The sequence below is a fragment of the Dendropsophus ebraccatus genome, chromosome 1 (assembly GCF_027789765.1).
Source record: "Dendropsophus ebraccatus isolate aDenEbr1 chromosome 1, aDenEbr1.pat, whole genome shotgun sequence".
NCBI lineage: Eukaryota > Metazoa > Chordata > Amphibia > Anura > Hylidae > Dendropsophus > Dendropsophus ebraccatus.
The window spans coordinates 129,399,624-129,422,961 of record NC_091454.1 but is presented as its reverse complement, the minus strand read 5'-3'; positions in this window follow the sequence as shown (position 1 = coordinate 129,422,961).

Below are 23,338 nucleotides of genomic sequence, written 5' to 3'. Positions count from 1 at the left end.
CTAACCCCTCCTTATCATACTTATATCATAAGTTGGGAGATAGGACCAATGACACACTTAGTGCTAACATGTTTAATAAATGGGCGACTATCTTTGATGATGCAGACCTCCCCAAAAAGATCCTGGAAGGTAGGGCTGCAGTTAGACGCGCGGTCGCTAGTGAGAGGTGGAGAGAATCACAATTTAGGCTTATTCATAGAGCTATATACGGATTTAACATCCCTCCGCACCCTTTGACCCCTGACAGATTGCTAGCGTGCCCTAAATGTCTACAGCCAGCGACAGATCTCACCCATGGCATATAGTCTTGCCCCCACACACTCAACTACTGGACTCAATTGGTAGCTCTCATACATACCAAATGGAACTTGAAGCTCCCCTTGTCTCCCCGGCTTCTCCTCTTTCACTCTACCCCAGAGGATAAGAAAATTCCCTTGGCCCTACACGCACTGCTGTTGGTGGCAAAGAGATGTATACTGAGGGCATGGCTACAGCCGGCCTTACCGGCAATGCCGGAGGTTCTAGCCCAGATGAAACACTTTTTGTTTCTGGACAGAGTGGAATGCGAGAGGCTTAAGGAGAAAAGCACAGCTGGATTTTTTAAAAAGTGGAGAAGGTTTATAGACATTTTCTTTTCAACTCAAGAAATAAATGACCTGATGAAGTCGTTTACGTGCACTAAATGGTATCTGACATCTGATATAGCTGGGACCTTGGGTCGTCTGAAAGTTTCAGGTACTTAATGGGCACTGATTATTTATCATCTTTATGTCTCCTATATATTCTCTTCTGATTGATGGGTTCCTACGTATGTGAAGGGTGGGGGGGTGGAGGGGGTTCAGAGGGAATGGGTTAGTTTGGGAGATGGTTTATGTTCCTGTCTACATCTGAGGGACACTGGATAAGACGTTTGTCTTTATGCTTATACCATCTGATCGCCTCCTGTTGTTTTTGTTATGGGCATGATTGTCTATATATCCTGACTTTGGTTGTTACTACTTTCTATATGATAAAACAATAAAAAACTGTTTGAAATAAACGTAAAAATGGTGAAAGGACAGTGACAAAAGAAACACTGTGTGAACAACTAAAAAATAACACCTGCTGTTTGCAAAAGAAGTCCAAAAACAATTGTCATATTTATTATTTTGAATTATTTTTCATTTTATTCAATTCCATTGACTTCAGTACATTACATTAAAGTCAATTCCATCACGGCAATAACTGACATATTTTTAAATAGAAAAGGAAGGCTACCTTTTCTCTTTTTTTGATGTTGTGAGAACAGAGCCAAATACTGTAACATAAAATACTAGCTTTCTCTTTAAAGGGTAGCTTTCATTATGTTCCTTCACCCAATCAGCATGCTGTTGCTCCTGCTGTAAAACTTCGGTTAATTATGGATACAACCAAACCCTGTTGGTTCCATGCATGAGCCCCATCGGGTGAGAAAATGTCATGACCAGTATGCTTTAGATAAAAACACTGTGTATATAATGTAATATGTATTTAAATAATGCTGTGTTTACACAGACAGATTTATCTGACAGATTTTGGAAGCCAAAGCCAGGAATGGATTTGAAAAGAGGATAGATCCCAGTCTTTCCTTTATGATCTGATCCCTGTTTATAGTCTGTTCCTGGTTTGGGCTTCAAAGATCTGTCAGATAAATCTGTCTGTGTAAACGCACCTTAACACCGATCTATTAACCCCTTCCCCCATCAAACTTTAGAGTGGTAAAACCTTTGTCTTTTCCATCGATATAGCTATATGAGGGCTTATTTTTTACAGGACAAGTTGGACTTTTTTATTGGCACCATTTTGGGGGCCTTAAAAAAATAATAATTAATAATAATGATATTATTACAAAATCGGTCATATACCATGGCTTCTGCCGGGTTTTTGTTACATCAGGGGAAAACATGTTTTGTCATCTGGGAGGAGAGCCGGCCATGACTAGTCAGTGGCACGGCTCTCTGCCTGTCTCTGCCTAACGGGTTAAATCCAAACTTTATAAACAAATGATTGTTTACTGTTTTTTAAACATAACAGAATTTCTCTTGTGATGATCAGAAATATAATAGTAGATGATGTGTGATTTAAGTTGTCTGTGCAGTTTTTAATTCTCACGTACACATCTTGTAAGGCTACATGGTATCTTAGTAACAAGAGTTACAGAACTTGGTAATAATCCTTTAATAAATACTTTTCCAATTGCTTTTCTTTCTATTTTGTTTCATAATGAATAATAAATATTGAATATATTTTTTACATTTTTTTATATTTACTGTTTATCTGTTTTAGGGAATGACAAGTGATATAATGAATCAAGAACAAAGTAACCAATTTGATATATATATTTTTTTTTTAAAGGCTTTTGGGGGGGAATTTGTTTCCTTTATATTCTCTTCAATGTTTCCCACAAATGTTCCCTTATTACTGTGTGACCCCAAAGCAAAGCCTACTACAGATGTCAGCCAGAGTGCCTGTCACAGATGTGTTTTTTCCTTCTCAAAGCAGCAGTGATTAGGGTAGCTTTTAAAACCTTTCAAGCATTATTAATACCTTCTAGTTAAAGGGTTTTAGAATGTATACATTTAAATTGTTAGAAGTCACGTTTTTAAATAGCATTTCTAAAGCTTTGAATAGAATTGTAACTAGACCCTTTGGAATGCTACTTTAAAATTGGCAAGAATATGATTTGCATATTGTTGTTGCACAGGGATCTTCTGCTGTCTATGTCCAACCCTGCTGACATCGAATTACAGGTGCAGACTCGACTTACTGTTTCTCCCATATAGCGATGACAAGAAAGTGGTTACTTCTATCTGTAATTGATAGACTCACACTGGAGACATCTAGTCATTTGTTACATTCTATAGCAAAAGGGGTATAATATTTTCTTTGTTTTTTTCCTGAATCTTCTCTTGTACTAATTATTCTACCTGTTGTGTACCTGTCGTGATTTTTTTTTTTTTTTTTTTTTTTAATACAGGGGTTGTGATCGTAAGCAATTTTGTAATGTACCCACTTTAACGTTCTTTAAAAATGTTCTATGTTTAATTAAACATTACACATATGGTTAAACTGTTGTCCATGCCTCTTCTGTGCCGATGTTTGGACTTTTCTCTGTTAAAAAAAAAAAAAAAAGACCAAACAAAAGAAACCAAGTTCCCAGAAAACCCAGAAACTAAACCCAGTTCCTTGCACTCAGGAAACACCTATGATGAGCAGGTTGTATATAAACTGAGGGCAATTAACTTAGGGTCCTATTCCACAGGCCGAGGAGGGCCCTATCAATTATGTAAACGAGCGTCGAACTGCTAGATCGCCGCTCGTTTACTGGGCCTATTCCACGGCCCGATGATCATTGAGCGAGGGCTGCAGGGACATCGTTACCGATGTCCTTGCAGCCCTTGCAGCATCATACATTACCTGTCCAGGCTTCTTCTCCGCGCTGTCTTCATCCCCGGGTCCCGTGCGCTCTATCTTCAGAATGGCCGGTCAGCTGACAGGCCACACTCAGCCAATCACAGGCCGTGGCGGTCCCGGCCTGTGATTGGCTGAGCGCTCCGTCAGCTTCAACGGAGGGTGCAGTGAGCATTTTGACCCCACAGGTATTAGAGGAAAGTATTCAAAAGTAAAGAGTAAAAATGAAAAACTCTTTTCCAATAATATGTTTGTTTAGTTTGAAATTTCTCAATTTCATGAGGAACAGGGGAGAAAATTCACCCCATTATCTGTAACGCAGGTTCTCTTGAGTACAACAGTACCCCACACGTGGGCATAAACTACTGTATGGGCACACAGTGGGGCTCAGAAGGAAAGGAGCGCCAATTAGCATTTTCAGTGCAGATTTTGCTGAAGAAGTTTCTGAGCACCAGGTGCGTTTGAAGTGCCCCTGTAGTGCCAGCAGAGTAAAATCTCCCCATAAGTCACTCCATTTTGGAAAGTACACCCCTCATAGAATACATTATGGTACAGGTATTAGAGTTTTCAGTGCAGATTTTGCTGAAGAAGTTTCTGAGCGCCAGGTGTGTTTGCAGTGCCCCTGTAGTGCCAGCGGAGTAAAAAAAAAAAACATAAGTTACCCTATTTTAGAAAGTAAACCCTTCAAAGGTGCTTCTCTATAGTATATATCTCCGATCGCCTGCTCCGGGACCACACAGGGGGGTCCCCAATCACTGCCCCATGCTCTCCGCTACCTTCGGTAGTGGAGAGCATGGGGCTTTGATCATTTTTTTTTTCCATCCCTGTGAACAGACATAGTCTGTTCACAGGAATGGGGGTGACCATCTTTGATCTGATGGCCACCCGGGGAGGGAGCGGGTGAGTTATCGCCCTACTAGGGGGGCTGATCTGGGGTCTGGGGGATACATTTTCATCTCCCCCCACCGTGGATTCACCGTGGGTCCCTTTAAGAGCTACTTGGGGCCCTTTAAGAGCGACTTGGGTCCCTCTAAGAGTGACTTTGGTCCCTCTAAGAGCAACTTGGGTCCCTTTAAGGGCGACTTGGGTCGCTCTTAAAGGGACCCAGGTCGCTCTTAAAGGGACCCAGGTCGCTCTTAAATAGACCCAAGTCGCTCTTAAAGGGACCCATGTCGCTCTTAAAGGGACCCAAGTCGCTCTTAAAGTGAACCAAGTCGCTTTTAATATGGTGTATAGCAGCATTTACACAGGGCAATTAGCAGTGAGCTTGGATATGCCCTCAGTAAGAAATACAGAAATAAGAAAATATACTGTTGGTCACGCTAGTTTTTTAGAGGCTGTGGTTTACAATCTGTTGCTGACTGCAGGTATACACTGTATGGCACCCCCTAACACAGGGCAATTTGCAATGAGCTTGGGAAAGCCCTTAGTAAGAAATGCAGAAATAAGAAAATACACTGTTTGTCAGGTGACACTATTTTTTTTGGAGGCTGTGGTATACAATCTGTTGCTGACTGCAGCTATACACTGTGCCCTCAGTAAGAATTACAGAAATAAGTAAATATGCCACACCAGTATTTGTAGGCTGTCGTATAGAGTCTGTGTGTAAGTGGTGGTCTGTGGTCTATGACAACTGTTACACAGGACAATGAGCAGTGAAGTTCTACTCAGGTGTGCTACAAATCACAGCAATACAATCTACGACAGCAGCACCACCAGCCACAAAATCATAAAAAAAAATTAATGAGCACTTCTTAGGGGTCTGTATGCAACACCTAATGTCCCCTTTCTGCCAGCAGCCGATCAACACAGTGTGCTGCTGAAATCGTGGTGGCTGCACTGCAAGTCCCAGCCAGCAGTCAGGAGTAATACAGGCAGGCTGTTTGGTTCTTTAGCTAGTATTCTTCGCCTACTGGAACGCTAATTCCCTCCCTAACGCTCTCTCTGACAAGCAGCAGCTCTGTCCCTAATCGCTTCCAGCATACATGTGAGCCGAGCGTCCGCGGCCGAGATTTTTATATGGCAGGGTCATCTAATCTGGACAACCAATCGCTGCTATCGACATGTATGGGTCCCACGTGATCGCAGGATGTACCAAAGAGTCTCCTGCATGTTGATTGGCTGAGAAATTGTGTCCAAACTTACAGGAAATAGATAATGAGATTTTCTCGAGTACCATCAAGTACCCTAATACTCGAACGAGTACCAAGCTCGGACGAGCATGTTCGCTCATCACTATTCTTTACTAGAGATGAGCGAATAGTGAAATATTCGATTCGATTGGATTCGATTTGATTCGCATAGCTCCTGATATTCGACTATTTGATCGAATATCGAATCCCATTATAGTCTATGGGAGAAAAATCCTTGGGACCTGGAAATCAAGATTCAACGAATTGGAGGTCAACATGTCTAAGACATCTTTAGAAAGTGATGCAAACACCTCTGGAATGCATCTGGGAAAGCAGGGAAGCAATATTACAGGGATCGGCGATCCCCGACAATAATGCCGATTTCTGTAATAGTTAATATTTAATTAATAAAAAAAAAGTTTTGTTCTGAAAAAGTTATTTTCGTTGTTCAATATCTTAAAATGAATCCATGCTTTTGCAATTAAATATACTGTTAATAAAAAAAATATATAAATAAATATGTATATTTATTTAATTTATTTATTTACAGTATATTTAATAGCAAAAGTATGTATTTGTTTTAATTATTTATAAGAATGAAAATGTGTTTTATTTATTAAATATTAACTACTACAGGAAGCTCTATTGCTGGCAATACCTATTGCCAGTAATACAGCTGAATGTAATAATTAATACTTTACTTTAATTACAACAGCAAATGTTTCTTCTAATGATGCGATTTTTTTTTTCACAATAGCAACATTGGAAGAAACATTTACATTTTTATGTCCGTTTAGCTGATTGGCTGAGCGGACATATAAAGAGCCGAAGAGAGAAGATAGAAGATAAAAGAAAAAAGATAGAACACATCAGAGGGTGAGTAGAAAGCTCTTCCCCTCTGCACTACACCTATCCCAGCAAAGAAGGGGGGATCACTTAACCCCTTTCTTGCTGGTATGGGTGCAGTTGGACATCAGTCTGGCCCCCAAGGGGTTAAGTGGGGAACCTAACTTAACCCCCTGCGTGCCAGATTGTTCAGTATGGCACCCAAAGGGTTAAGAATGCAATGCATCCTCCCTTAACCCCTAGGGTGCCACACTGTAAGCAGCTAACTGTAAAGATTCTGCATACTGTAAGGTGCACAACATTGCTCACAATGATGGGTGTTGTGCTCCTGTTTATGTGTTTTTTGTGTGTTTCTCCCTTTTTGTTTTTCAGATATCGGTATCCTATGGATTACGGTGGATTCGATGGACTACGTCGATGATCAGTGTTTTTTTTTTTTTTTTTACAAAATGGTCAACAAGGGGTGTGGGGGTGTTTTTATTTGAATGAAAAATATTTATCACTTGTGTCTTGTCTTTATTTCTTTACTATATAGACTTAGTAGTGGAAGCCGTCTAATAGACGGAATCCATTACTAGGTCAGGGTTTAGTGTTAGCTGGTATAAAATGGCTAACACTAACCCCCCCATTATTACCCCAGTACCCAATGCCACCAGGGGTACTGAGAAGAGCTGTGTGCCAGTGGTCTGGGTACTGAGAAGAGCTGGGTGCCAGTGGTCCCGGAGCGTCAAAATTGGCGCTTCTGGACTAGGCGGCAGCAGGCTGGTAATATTAAGGCTAGGGAGGGCCAAAAACAATGGCTCTTCCCACCCTGGTGTTACTAGGCTGCTGTTGCTTGGTTTTTAACCTGGCTGGTTATGAAAATAGTGGGAGCCCTACAAGTTTTTTTTTTATATTATTTATTTATTTTAAAAAAACGTGTATGGTTCCTCCTATTTTCATAACCAGCCGGGTTAAAAACAAAGCTACAGCAGCCTAGTAACACCAGGGTTAGAAGGGCCATTGTTTTTGGCCCTCCCTAGCCTTAACTCTTTGAGGACCAGGCCCAAAATGACCCAGTGGACAGCGCAAATTTTGATTCTTGCAATTCCGTTTTTTCCTCCTCCCCTTCTAAGAGCTCTAGCACTTTCAGTTTTCTATCTACAGGGCCATGTAAGGGCTTCTTTTGGGGGGTTCCTGTGTCTACGTAATGCACTATACAGTAAAAGCGACATGATACTTTTATTCTATAGGTTAGCCCGAACACAACCACATGCAGGTTTACACAGATTCTCTAATGTGTATATATTATTTGTTTAATGAAATGCTTTTTTTTTGGCAATTAATTATTAATAAAATGGGCCTATTGTGACGCTTATTTTTTTTACCTACGGGGCTGTATGAGATGTCATTTTTTTTGCCATGATCTCTAATTTTTATTTATACCATACTTGTGAAGATCGGACGTTTTGATCACTTTTTATAATTTCTTAATATATATAATGTAACATAAAATCTGTAATCCGCGCACTTATTTCCCTCTTTTCATCTACGTCATTCACCGTTCGCAATGACGCTTGTTATATTTTAATAGATCGGACAATTACGCATGCTACGGTATGTTATATGTTTATTTATTTTTATGTGTTTTATTTTTATAATGGGAAAGGGGAGTGATTTGAACTTTTCTTGGGGGAGGGGCTTTGGGGGTAGTGTAATAATGTTGTTGTTTTTTTTTTTTACACATTTAAAGTCTCTTTGGGGGACTTTTACATACACTTGTGTGATTATTCACGCCGATCACTGCTATGCTATAGGCATAGCATTGATCAGTATGATAGACGATCTGCTCATCGAGCCTGCCTGCCTCCGGCGGTCCGTTTTAACGATCGGGTCCCAGTCAGTAAGTGATAGAGGACTCCCCTTGTCACTTACACTTAAACACCGCGGGCGCACGATCGCTGCAGCCTGTCATTAACAGTGAAGTACCGGCTGCTCACTGCAGCCAGCCCCCACCTGCTATAAAACGCGTTCCGCACCGGAGCATAGCTAAGGACGTACCGGTACACCCAGGGTCGTCTGGGCACAGACTTCCAGTGTGTATCGGAACGTCCTTGGTCATCTAAGGGTAATATTACCAGCCTGCTGCCGCCCAGTCCAGGAGCGCCAATTTTGACGCTCAGGGACCACTGGCACCCGGCTCTTCCCATTATCTCTGGTGGCATTGGGTACTGGGGTAATAATGGGGGCGGGGTAGTGTTAGCCATTTTATACCGGCTAACACTAAGCCCTGACATAGTAATGGATTCCGTCTATTACACGGCTTCCACTAAGTCTATATAGTAAAAAAATAAAGACAAAACAGAAGTGATTTTTTTTTTTATTCAAATAAAAACACCTTCACACCCCTTGTTGACCATTTCATAAAAAAAAAAAAAATCCCAACAACCGCTGGTCATCGACGTAGTCCATTGAATCTGCCGTAATCCACAGGATACCGATATCTAAAAACAAAAAGGGAGAGACACACAAAAAAAACCCCACACAAACAGGAGCACAACACCCATCATTGTGAGCGGTGTTGTGCATCTTACAGTATGCAGCATCTTTACAGATCTCTGCTTACAGTGTGGCACCCAGGGGGTTAAGGGAGGATGCATTGCATCCCCCTTAACCCTTTGGGTGCCATACTGAACAATCTGGCCCCCAGGGTTAAGTAAGGGTCTCCACTTAACCCCTTGGGGGCCAGACTGATGTCAGACTGCACCCATACCAGCAAGGAAGGGGTTAATGCATTGGTGCAGTGAATTGGTGTAGTGCAGGGGGGGGGGGAGCTTTCTACTCACCCTCCAATGTGTTCTATCTTCTATCATTGCCGATCCCTGGCACACTGAGCTTAGTGTGACGGGACCGGCTCTTTATACTGTATGTCTACTCAGCCAATCAGCTGAGCGGACATATAAATCTAAATGTTTCTTCTAATGTTGCTATTGTGATAAAAAAAAATCATCATTAGAAGAAACATTTGCTGTTTTAATTAAAGTACAGTATTAATTATTGCATTCAGCTGTATTACCGCCATTGGTATTGCCGGCAATAGAGCTTCCTGTAGTAGTTAATATTTAATTAATAAAACACATTTTAATAAAGTTATTTTCGTTGTTCAGTAGCTTAATTAAAACAAATACATACTTTTGCAATTAAATATACCGTAAATAAATAAACATATTTATGTATATATTTATTTTTTTTTATTAACAGTATATTTAATTGCAAAAGCATGGATTCCTTTTAATTAAGCTATTGAACAACGAAAATCGCTTTTTTAGATGGAAACTTTGTTTTATTAATTAAATATTAACTATTTCAGGAATCGGCATTATTGCCGGGGATCGTTAAGCCTGGTAATACCGATCCCAGTAATATTGCTTCCCTGCTTCCCCAGGGAGCAGTAAACTTTATTAAAACAGCTGAATAATTGTTTAGCTGTTTTAGTAAAGTTAATTTAAATTTGAATAGTCGATCACATATTCGATCGAACTCGAATCTTTAGAAAAATGCAGTATTCGATCGAATAGCTGTTTGATTGAATACTATTCGCTTATCTCTATTCTTTACTTTATTTCAATATCAGCATTACAGGTATAGAAAACAGTGTGCTGTGTGGTGTTACAGGTAGAGAATACAGCGTGCTGTGTGGTGTTACAGGTAGAGAATACAGCATGCTGTGTGGTGTTACAGGTAGAGAATACAGCATGCTGTGTGGTGTTACAGGTAGAGAATACAGTGTGCTGTGTGGTGTTACAGGTAGAGAATACAGTGTGCTGTGTTGGTGTTACAAGTAGATAATACAGCGTGCTGTGTGTTGTTACAGGTAGAGAATACAGCGTGCTGTGTGGTGTTACAGGTAGAGAATACAGTGTACTGTGTGGTGTTACAGGTAGAGAATACAGTGCGCTGTGTGGTGTTACAGGTAGAGAATACAGTGTGCTATGTGGTGTTACAGGTAGAGAATACAGTGTGCTGTGTGGTGTTACAGGTAGAGAATACAGTGTACTGTGTGGTGTTACAGGTAGAAAATACAGCGTGCTGTATGTTGTTACAGGTAGAGAATACAGTGTACTGTGTGGTGTTACAGGTAGAGAATACAGCGTGCTGTGTGGTGTTACAGGTAGAGAATACAGTGTACTGTGTGGTGTTACAGGTAGAGAATACAGCTTGCTGTGTGGTGTTACAGGTAGAGAATACAGCTTGCTGTGTGGTGTTACAGGTAGAGAATACAGCATGCTGTGTGGTGTTACAAGTAGCGAATACAGCTTGCTGTGTGGTGTTACAGGTAGAGAATACAGCGTGCTGTCTGTTGTTACAGGTAGAGAATACAGCGTGCTGTGTGGTGTTACATGTAGAGAATACAGTGTGCTGTGTGGTGTTACAGGTAGAGAATACAGCGTGCTGTGTGGTGTTACAGGTAGAGAATACAGAGTGCTGTGTGGTGTTACAGGTAGAGAATACAGAGTGCTGTGTGGGTGGGACCAGAATGAAATGATAAAGTATTGCAAATAATTCAGTAACACAATGACATCCCTGAGGAAGTCCATGTGACGGAACGCGTGGGATGTTCTCTCCTACCCACTGAGAGATGGCCATAAGTGGTTGTATTGCACTTACCCCCTCTTCTTTGCACTTTGTTTGCACTTGCACTTTCTGATTACTTGCATTGTCATGATGTACTTATTTTTGTGATTCAGTGAGCTTTAGCACAGGGGATTTGAGATATTACCGCGTCTGGTTATTCTATATATTCATTTGTTTCAATACAGTTATTTATTCACATATTTATTCATATATTTATCTATATATTCATTTATTTATTTATTCATTCCTTGATGAAGAGTATGGCCATCATCTAAATATATATTTTTCAGTGGTCTAGGTACCACCTGGCCGTATTGGGGCTGGTGGTTTGGTGGTGTTTTTTAATTGTTTTTATGATTTTCTGTTTGTTCCCGGCATTTATGTATAATAAAATTTCTATCAATTTACATTATTTATGAGGTGCAGTCCAATTTCTTCAGTCTTTTTTTCTTGTGGCAAAATAAGAGAAACAGACATGCTAAAGCAAATAAATATGAAAGAAAAGCAATCCAGCAAGTGTTATTTACCTCCACAATCAAGTGATCTGCTAAACTGCTCCTCTACAGCTAACATCTCCTCTCCAGCTTTCCAGACTCCTGTCAGCACTTCTGATTGCTTCTGGTAAGTTTTGGTACCATACTACTTTGCATAATTTGCAACATTCTGGCTAGGTCTCCTCCCACACCTGTCTGGCAGAAGTCTTGCGGAATTCCACGTCAAACTCTGCGACAATTCCACGTCCTAAAGAAATAAGCGGAAAACATGCGGAAAATGTTCAGCTTCATTTTCTCAACAATTCAAGACACTCTCTTTATTGCTCCCAGTGACTTTGTATAATGCACATCCAGTACCCAGTGACTTGCTATAATGTACAACAGTCACACAGTTACTTGGTATAATAGACAATGGCTTCACTACTCCCACAGAAACCATCCAAAATGTACCCACAATCCACACACCCACCTATCCACTCCTCTCTGTCCCTATATGTCTCTACTGCTTTCTCTGCTTTGCTCTAAATGCCTGCTGTGATCCTGCTCTTTACTACACACACACAGCAGACTGCCCACCTACATGAAGCAAATCTTCTGATATAAAGGGGGAGGTGCTGACATTACAGTGGGGCTTGCAGGTGATGGGACAGGCACAAGTGATAATCCCTTGCTCCCGCAAGTAACAGAACTGTAAGCCAATGCGCAGCCGCCATCTTGGCTGCCATGTTTAGTAAATTTGGAACAAATCGCTGAGAATTCACTTCATAGAATGAAGCACAGAAGTATCAAATTACTGTTGTGGGTTAATAAAGTTTGAGTGTTTAGAGTCAGGAACATTAGAGAATACTCCCTAAGGTAGTCCCTCAGCTAGAAAGGTATAGGAGTCATGATGTAGAGTGTTGTACAAACCTATATAATATTGGGGCACAAGGCTTTTAAGTTTTGCTTGCTAACAGTGGTAAAGCTGAATTTTTAATTATGTAGTTGTTATCCTATTTGACTCTCCTGTTACCTCTTTGTAGTATTTAAAGGGGTTATTCAGCGCTACAAAAACATGGTCACTTTCCCCCTACTGTTGACTCCAGTTTGGGTGGGGTTTTGAAACTCAGTTGAAGTAAATGGAGCTTAATTGCAAACCACACCTGAACTAGAGACAACAGTAGGGGGAGAAGTGGCCATGTTTTTGTAGCGCTGGATAACCCCTTTAACTATATAGACATTTCAGAGGGTAGGCTGGCTGCCTGTATTGATATGCAGGACTGAGCAGTAGAAGCCTGCAATGGTGACAGTTGGAGATACTCAGCTTCTTCTAGGGTAACACACAGAACACTAATGTGTGGAGATTAAAGTTTACTTTTCTGCACTATTTTTCAATGTACTGCTTAGATGATTTCCTTACAGCAATGTAAATATGAAGGAAAGAACTCAAAGAAAATGCTGATATACACTCAAATTGTTGACAGTCAATCATTATGATCAAAGCAATGCCATTGATCAAATTGTATCTCTCATTAGCTTTTAGCTTGTGCATGCTCACACGACCTCATACCAGTAGAATTGTCATTATGGTACGAAATAACCTATTTTTCATGCATTTTACAGAAAAATTTGTTCCCCTTATGGGATTATTATTGTGGTTGCCTAAAGCTTGTCATCTTATTGCTAACAGGCCTCTGGGTATGCTGGCAGCTTCTTTGCTGGTGAGAGAATTCTGACATGGCTGACACCTGAATGCTATTTATAGAATGCCATTGACTGTAAAAATAAATACATAAATAACACTCTGTGTTCCATATTGTCTCCTTATAACATACAGTATGCTTCTGTGAATGTCTTTGAAGGGGATTTTACTTACTTCATATACCTCTCAACATTGTTTCTATTATAGCAATTTATATATCACTACTACATGTGACTTTAAAGGGTTGTCTGGGAGTTAATGAAATGAAACTACTGCAGGAAATTTTATAAAATACATATTATATACACTGGCATTTTCACTCAATAAAAAAAATGACGTTCTGTGTGTATCTGACACTTTGCTAACTATTATTTTTATCCATGCCACAACACAGTCAATAGTTGTTTAGGATTTGTGAGCCAAATTCCAATAAATGTGTTTTTCCAAAATGTTTTTGCAGCCTTTTTTTTTTTTTTTTTTTTTTGGATGGCTGTCATTTCGGGCCCAAATAACAGGTTTTCAATACAGAAGTGAAAATATATTAATTTAACACAATACAACCCACATTGAAAAAGGGTTGTCTCCAGCTTGAGTGGGGTTTTGTAATGGTGCATTTACACAGGCAGATTTATCTGACCAATTTTGGAAGCCAAAGTCAGGAATAGACTTGAAAAGACAGGGAATCTCAGTCTTTCCTTTATGACCTGCACCCTGTTTATAGTCTGTTCCTGGCTTTGGCTTAAAAAATCTGTCAGATAAATCTCTCTGTGTAAACGCACCATTACTCTGTTTAATTGAAGTCAATGCAACTTAATTGCAAACTGAACCTGAATTGAAGACAAGTGTGGCCATGTTTTTGTAGCAGTGGATAACCCCTTTAAGCCTTATTCTGCTAGCAAGTATGTGCCCTCTGCTTACTAAGGTAAGGTTGTTATGGTGCATTTCTCAGGGTGCTAGCATTTCCTGCTATTATGCTAACCTGTGGGTTGTTATGCTGCTCTGTCTATACTTGACTCTGGACATACTGGTATTTATACATATACATGTAAATTTCTACCCCTAACAGATGATCTTATTTGTGGATGTTATGCTAATATTTATTATCATTATGGCCTCTGTAACACCTAATTTTATTATACTACTTAATATATTTTTTAATAAATAGAGATCAGCGAATACTATTCGATCAAACAGCTATTTGATCAAATAGTACGCTATTCGAAGTATTCGACTGCGGTTGAATATTCGTGCTAAAACAAAGTAAAATTTCGAGTCACCCTCCCACATCCCCTGGCATTTTTTTTCCAGCCAATAAACATGCAGGGGGTAGGGACAGACACTAGGAGTAGGCAGGACTTTTAAAAAAAAAACTCTAACTGTGATTGGCTGGCTAAACGATGTGACCTCCTGAATAAAATAACAGTGATTTGAGATTCGTGTCACTTGCTGGTTGGAACTAGAGAGGGACAGTCTGTAAAGCAGGGAGAGGAAGGTTTTAGGTGAATTCAGGTAGGAAGGGACCCCCAAAAGAAGTTGTTAGGGCTGGAACTACACTGTATAAGCAGTTGTGAGACAGGCAGTGTATACACACACACTGTATAAGCAGTAGTGATGAGCGAGTACTAAAATGCTCAGGTGCTCGTTACTCGAGACAAATATCTCCCGATAGTCAAGTGCTCGTTTCGAGTAACGAACCCCATTAAAGTCAATGGGAAACAGCATTTTTGCAGGGGACCCAAGTTCGGTAGAGGAAAGGTCATGTGAAAACCTGTCAACCTCAGAAAATGATGGAAACACAACGGAAATGGACAGGAAACAGCAGGGGCAGCATGTATGGATGCCTCTGATGCTGCCTAATCACACCATTATGCCAAATTCTGAGCAACAGCCTGGTTAAAACAGAGGTGGCATTTGAACCACCCAAAACTCAGCCTGACACAGCATGGCAATGAGAACAATTAAAACAGAGGTAGCACGTGATGAACCACCCAAAAACTTTGCCTGGCACAGCATGGCAGTGAGGACACAGAGAACCATTAAAAACAGAGGTAGCATATGAACCACCCCAAAATTTAGCCTGACACAGCATGAAGGTGAGGACAGAGTGACCAAGGTAGAAGCAGTAGCCAGTGAGCCTCCCAAAACTTAGGCCAGACACAGAATGGCAGTGAGCACACAGAGAACCATTAAAAGTGAAGAGGAAGAGGTCAGGACATAAATTACCCAATCAGATGTACATGTAAGGAAGTGTTTAATATGATATTCTTTTTGAGTCATAGGATGTGTAAAGCTGAAACCCTTTATCATATGTTTGCAATTCACGCATCCAAGACAAGGGAAGGAACCCGTTCTTTTGGATGTCAATTATGTTTGTTTATCCTGTTTATGTTTATTGAGATCTGAGGTGACTAATCTGTCTTTCAAATTTCTGTTCCGTCTGTAGGACATGAGAGGGGGGCGTGTCAATTCTGCAATATTACTGTGGTTGCGTGAAATGATTTGCCAATGTCTCAGTATAACTTTTGGTGATTTGTGAGGAGAAGTCATTATATGTAGTCACAAAGGGTATTCTATCTGATGTTTGTTTTGTCTTTGTCACTAGTAAGTCCCTACAATGTATGTTTTTCACTCTCTCTTTACAGTCATGAATCACCTTGTGAGGGTAACCTCTTTCGGAAAAATTGTTGCCCATGGTTGACAAGAACAACCTGTGTTCAATGTCAATCATGCGCCTCGCTCTTAGCATTTGGCTATATGGTAGGGCATTGGTGGCTCTTCTCGGATGGCAACTGTCATAGTGGAGGATAGTGTTACAATCCGTTTTTTTTACGTAAATATCAGTGTGCAGTCTGTCTTTACCCTTTTTAACTAGTACGTCCAAATAATGAATTCGAGTGTAGTCAAACGTCATTGTAAATTTGATCGTGTTATCAATACTGTTGAGGAAATCGACAAAATCTTGTTCCTGTACATTACCCGTCCATATTACGAAAATACTGTCTATGTATCTCCACCGCTTCAGGACATGCCCGAAGTGGTGGGATACATAGACGCACTCCTCCTCCATGTGTGCCACCACAGCATTAGCATAGGTGGGTGCCACATTGGCGCCCATCGCCACACCCCTTTGTTGTAAGTATAATTTCTCATTCAAGGTAAAGTAGTTATTGCATAAAACCAGATCCAGCAACCTAAGGATGAAGTCACCCTCCCTGGGGGAACATCCCAAGGAAGGTAACATACATTCTATTGTTCTCATACCTCTACGATGGTCAATAGAGGTATAAAGGCTGACTATATTGAGTGTGACTAGTATCGCTGTAGATGGAACCTCAGTGTGTTGTAATTTGACCAGAAAGTCAGTAGTGCCTCTTAAATATAATTTGGCACCTTCCGCTAGGGGCCTCAGTATTTTGTCTAAGAACACGGAAATGTGACTTAAAATTGAACCCCTAACCGAGACAATAGGTCTCCCTGGGTTTTTTTTTTTCATCTTTATGAATCTTTGGCAGGAAATAAAGGGTAGGCATAACTGGATACTTAACAGTCAAAAACTCACAGAGGTTCTCGTCAATAATATCCTGCATCATTGCTTCCTGTGAAAGAGAATCAATTTTTTTCTGTATCGTAAATTTAGGGTCAGATGTCAATAAAGAATAAACCGCTCTATCACACAACTGACGCTGTGCTTCTTCTATGTACTTACTCCGGTTCATGACCACAATAGCCCCACCTTTATCGGCGGGCTTGATGACTAAATTGTGGTCATGGACCAAAGCATTAAGTGCCTGTAAATCTGCAGAAGTAATATTTGGATGTAATACAGAATCACCCACATTATCGTTCGTGGTCGTTCGTGGTCGGAACCAAGTCTGCTGGCACCCGCTTCTCTTGGACTTGTAGTGCCATTCGCATCCAATTCCTACCTAAATAGATAGATAGATAGATAGATTTCACTTGTGTGCAGAGGTTTGCACAATATTGTCCTTCCCTTCTTCCTGTTGTCCGTCTGCTGCTGATAACATTAGCAGGAAGCTGCAGAGCCTCACATGCACAGGAGGGGAGAGGAGGTGGGTCGGATGTTTCTTAAGGTGGAACTGGCGGCACACACTGCTTCTGCTCAGTGCTGTGTGTAGTTAACCTCAACAGCAATTATCTTTAGCCAGTTTACTTTTAGAAGGTCCAAGCTGTTGCTAGCAAGCCTTCCCTGATCAAAGGACATTACATACGCTGCAGGGGGCCCCTTTGATGATGGGGGCCCTGGGCAATTGCCTTGTTTGCCCGACACCCTCCCCCCCAACGCCGGCCCTGTCCTCAACATCACAAAGTTCTTCTAATGTCATACATGCTTCCCCCCTGCCCTTTTCTTGGGTGCATTTTGCTTATTGGTAGAAGGACAAGGTATGCATGTATTTATGCATGTGGCACTCCTACACAATATTAAATTAAAGGATAAGTCCCATGAAACTAAAAAAGACAGAAAGGAAGGGAGTGCAGGAACATAATAAACAAAATATACTTATCCAAGTGCCCATGTAGCCTTGCTCCTGGGTTTTGTTGACAGCTGCCAGTCTACTGCAGCTTCTCCGGTGACAATGTCACCTACCTGGATGATGGATGGCCTGCTTAGCCAATCAGACACCTCTCCAGTCACTGACTGGCAGAACAGACAATAAAACAGCTGGGCTGTGATTTTGCAGCTAAAAACGTTGGATATGCTGTCCGAAAATGACAGCTGACAGAGAAACCCTTGAGCGGTGCAATGGAAGAACACTTTATTATGTTCCTCTACACCCTTGCCTTCCTGACATTTTTTTAAATTTTATATGACTTTCTATTATTTTACTTCTTTTTTTCATGTTGGGAAGCATATAAAAACATTTTATATACCTGTTTTTTAGCAAAAAAAAAAAAAACAGCTTGCGATATGCATGCATAGTTTAGTAAATCTGTTTAATTTAGGTCATTTGCAATAATTCTGGAGTTATCTGTATGCTTATTGAAGAGGTTAATTCCAAGGTTTAAATATAAGAAATTTATTGTTTTATGTGTAAATCTTGTGTATCATAAAGTGGATAATTGTATATTATAAAAAAAAAATATGAAACACTTACTTGTACTTTTATCGTTGTCATGGTGATGGATTTTTTTTGGATTTTTAATAGATCGAGACTCAATGTTCTGTCTTAAAGGTGTTGCCATAGTAATTAATAAGTTCTGCCAAAGATAAGAACGGAAGTTTGAATAAAAGTAATTAGTTTCCATAGAAACCTTATATCTAATATATCTTATTTGAACATATCATTTTTTTAGCCGGAAATTTCTATTATTAGACTGGATTCTGTTCCAATACATTTAGTTTTGTAGAAGATTGTTCATTAATGCATTGTATATTTCTCACATTTTTAAGAGTGCAACTGTATGTTTCATTTAAGCTTGTATTAATATGTCATCTAGATATGAGACACCTGAGCATATAAAATAGCTATTCTGTAAATAGTCATAAGTTAAGGACATCCAGTTAATATCACTTATAAATGGAAATAGAATTATTAGTACGTACACAACGTCAAAAATAGAAAAAAGGCGGACTATTTTGATATTTAAAAAAAGTCAGTTTTTGCCGCAATTTAATTGCAATAGCAATACATTGAAGTCAATGGGAAGATGGACATTCAATGCACACATTGCATTGAATAACGGATGTTTTTACTGCAGACGTCAAAATAATGAACATGAATATGATTTATGTGATTAAAAACACTTCTTAAAAAAAAGAAAAAAAGATAAACAAGTTCTTTAATTTTACCTTACACCTATTTTGGAAAATATGCCACAAGGTGTTAAAGGGGTTATCCAGCATTACAAAAGCATGGCCCCTTTCTTCTAGAGACAGCAAGACTCTTGCCTCCAGTTTGGGCAGGGTTTTGTAACCCAGTCTTTATTAAAGTGAATGGAATTTAAGTACAAGGCAGAGAGAGGGACGGCAACTATTCGAGTGGGCAGGGAGATGTCTGTGACTAGTCACAGTTCTCTGCCTGTCATATATATATATATATATATATATATATATATATATATATATATATAAACTACCGTTCAAAGGTTTGGAGTCACCCAAACTATTTTGTGTTTTCCATGAAAAGTCACACTTCTTCACCACCATACGTTGTGAAATGAATAGAAAATAGAGTCAAGACATTGACAAGGTTAGAAATAATGATTTGTATTTGAAATAACATTGTTTTTACATCAAACTTTGCTTTCGTCAAAGAATCCACCTTTTGCAGCAATTACAGCATTGTACACCTTTGGCATTCTAGCTATTAATCTGTTGAGGTAAGCTGGAAAAATTGCACCCCACGCTTCTAGAAGCAGCTCCCAAAAGTTGGATTGGTTGGATGGGCACCTCTGGCGTACCATACGGTCAAGCTGCTCCCACAACAGCTCAATGGGGTTCAGATCTGGTGACTGCGCTGGCCACTCCATTATCGATAGAATACCAGCTGCCTGCTTCTGCTGTAAATAGTTCTTGAACAATTTGGAGGTGTGTTTAGGGTCATTGTCCTGTTGTAGGGTGAAATTGGCTTCAATCAAGCGCTGTCCACTGGGTATGGCATGGCGTTTCAAAATTGAGTGATAGCCTTCCTTATTCAGAATCTCTTTTACCCTGTACAAATCTCCCACCTTACCAGCATCAAAGCAACCCCAGACCATCACATTACCTCCACCATGCTTAACAGATGGTGTCAGGCATTTTTCCAGCATCTTTTGATTTGTTCTGCATCTCACAAATGTTGTTCTTTGTGATCCAAACACCTCAAACTTGGATTCATCCGTACACAACACTTTTTTCTAGTCTTCCTCTGTCCAATGTCTGTGTTCTTTTGTCCATCTTAATCTTTTTCTTTTATTGTCCAGTCTCAGATATGGCTTTTTCTTTGCCACTCTGCCCTGAAGCCCAAAATCCCGCAGCCACCTTTTCACTGTAGATGTTGACACTGGTGTTAAGCGGGTACTATTTAATGAAGATGCCAGTTGGGGACCTATGAGGCATCTGTTTTTCAAACTAGAGACTCTAATGTGCTTATATTCTTGCTTAGTTGTGCAACGTGGCCTCCCACTTCTTTTTCTACTCTGGTTAGAGCCTGTTTGTGCTGTCCTCTGAAGGGAGTAGTACACACTGTCAGTAGTGGATTATAAAAGGGGTGTTTCGGGCGGAAGCCCGGGGCCCTGAGCTCCTGGAGGGCCGATGACCACTCCTTTCTACAGTTCTGTCATGATTGCAAAAAAATCACAGTTTTTTATGGCAATTTTGCACAAATCAGGACATCATGACATTATCTGTCCTGTACAATGAACACAAGGCTAGTACTGCTATAGTTACAGTGGGGTGGAGGGGCCCAGGCTTGTTGAACAGCCCGGGGCCTATGTTAAAGTGAATCCGCCCCTGCACACTGTTGTATGAAATTTTCAATTTCTTAGCAATTTCTCGCCTGGAATAGCCTTCATTTCTAAGAACAAGAATAGACTGTCGAGTTTCAGATGAAAGTTCTCTTTTTCTGGCCATTTTGAGCGTTTAATTGACCCCACAAATATGATGCTCCAGAAACACAATTTGCTCAAAGGAAGGTCAGTTTTGTAGCTTCTGTAACGAGCTAGACTGTTTTCAGATGTGTGAACATGATTGCACAAGGGTTTTCTAATCATCAATTAGCCTCCTGAGCCAATGAGCAAACACATTGTACCATTAGAACACTGGAGTGATAGTTGCTGGAAATGGGCCTCTATACACCTATGTAGATATTGCACCAAAAAACAGAATTTTGCAGCTAGAATAGTCATTTACCACACTAGCAATGTATAGAGTGTATTTGTTTAAAGTTAGGACTAGTTTAAAGTTATCTTCATTGAAAAGTACAGTGCTTTTCCTTCAAAAATAAGAACATTTCAATGTGACCCCAAACTTTTCAACGGTAGTGTATATATACCCAGTGGACAGCGCTTGATTGGAGCCAATTTCATCCTACAACAGGACAATGACCCTAAACACACCTCCAAATTGTGCAAGAACTATTTACAGCAGAAGCAGGCAGCTGGTATTCTATCGATAATGGAGTGGCCAGCGCAGTCACCAGATCTGAGCCCCATTGAGCTGTTGTGGGAGCAGCTTGACCGTATGGTACGCCAGAAGTGCCCATCCAACCAATCCAACCTGTGGGAGCTGCTTCTAGAAGTCTGGGATTCAATTTCTCCAGCTTACCTTAACAGATTAATAGCTAGAATGCCAAAGGTGTGCAATGCTGTAATTGCTGCAAAAGGAGGATTCTTTGACGAAAGCAAAGTTTGATGTAAAAACAATGTTATTTCAAATACAAATCATTATTTCTAACCTTGTAAATGTCTTGACTCTATTTTCTATTCATTTCACAACGTATGGTGGTGAAGAAGTGTGACTTTTCATGGAAAACACAAAATTGTTTGGGTGACCCCAAACTTTTAAACGGTAGTGTGTATATATACATATATACAGCCAAAAATAATGTACAGAGGACTTTGTTGGATGTGAATTGATCTCTATATGTGTGAATATAGTGATGATATATGGGAGGGATTACACTAAAATCTTCACATCAGGACAGTTTCTTGTGTGAATTTCCTCTCTTTAAATCTGTCCTTTAATTTTTCCAATTCTGTTTCATATGTATCTTGCTTACTACAGTTTCTTTTGAGTCTTAAACATACCCCATATGGCATATTCTGAATGACGTGTGGTGGGTGACATGATATAGCCATTAAAATGGAATTAGAAGCACAATCTTTTCTATATGGCCAAATTTGTACACAATTATTATTAATGTCAGCCACCAGACGTACATCCAGAAAGGGGACTTCATTGCCTCCAAAAAATGTTGTAAATTTCAGACCATATTCGTTATTATTTATGTATTCTGCAAATAGCTTGAAGGAATCCTCCGAGTCCTTCCATACTAGGACCAAGTCGTCTATATAACGACCTATCCACTGAATATGTGTCATGATCGCGCCTGAAAAGGCATCAGTGCCACCCTCTGCTGCGAAGATTAGACCTCTGCGCCAAAAACTGCACTTTTGGCCATAATCTTTCATTTATTCTGTGTTTTGTTTGCCTTTGTTTGTGCCCTGTCTGAACTGTGTCTTATTCCTTCTGGTCTGCTAATTGTTTTCCCTGCCCCACCCGTGTCTTTTCTGCTAAGTTTCTTCTGGTCTTGTAACAGTTAACCTGCCTTTGCCTCAGTGATTGACAGCTGGTCCCTCCTATCACTTTCTGGACATGGTTCCTGGTCTCCTATTTAAGATTGCAGCTTCTGCCTGTGCCTTGCCGGTTATTGACTTGTCTCTGCCTGCTTGTGTGTTCTGTTTTCTGGTTTCTCCTGACTCCTGTTTAGTATTTTTGACCTCCCTTGTTTGCCGCCTGCCCCTGACCTCATTGCCTGTTTTCTGACTACGCTTTTGGATCCGATTTTGTACTTTTGCTGCCAGACCGTTGTGACCCTGATTGTTGACTATTCTTTATTGTGTTTTGTCTGTCTGTCTTGTCTTTGTGTCCCACCTAGCCAGTGCAGGGACCGCCGCCCAGTTGCTGCCCTAGAGTTTAGCCTAGGGGGGCAAGTAGGTAGAGTCAGTGGGCGGGGCTGAGCTTAGGGCTCACTGTCTCTGTGTGTCTGGTGTCACCGGTTACTGACATAATAACCGGCCGTACAATATTTTTTTTAACTCCTTACCTGTGGCCAGTAATGGACTCAGCACAGGAGTTATCTGTCCGTTTTGAGGGTCTTGCTAACCTCGTTTTTGAGCTGGCCAAACAGGTCCAGCTATTGGCCCAGCAGCTACCAGCTACCACTCCTGCCACCCCAGTGGTCACACTCAAGGAGCCTGACAAGTGTTCTGGGGACCTGAACACATATGTGACGTTCAGAGATGCTTGGGTCAGTCACCCCACCCCTAGCTCCCTTGAAGAGGCCATTTCCCTGGCGATTACCATTGATCGCATGCTAAGACTACGCCCAGACCACTCCTGTGTTGTTAATGTTCCTTCTTCTGTCCCCTCCAAACCTCTGCATACTATGTCTCATCCTCTGGTCACCATGGAGGAACCTCCG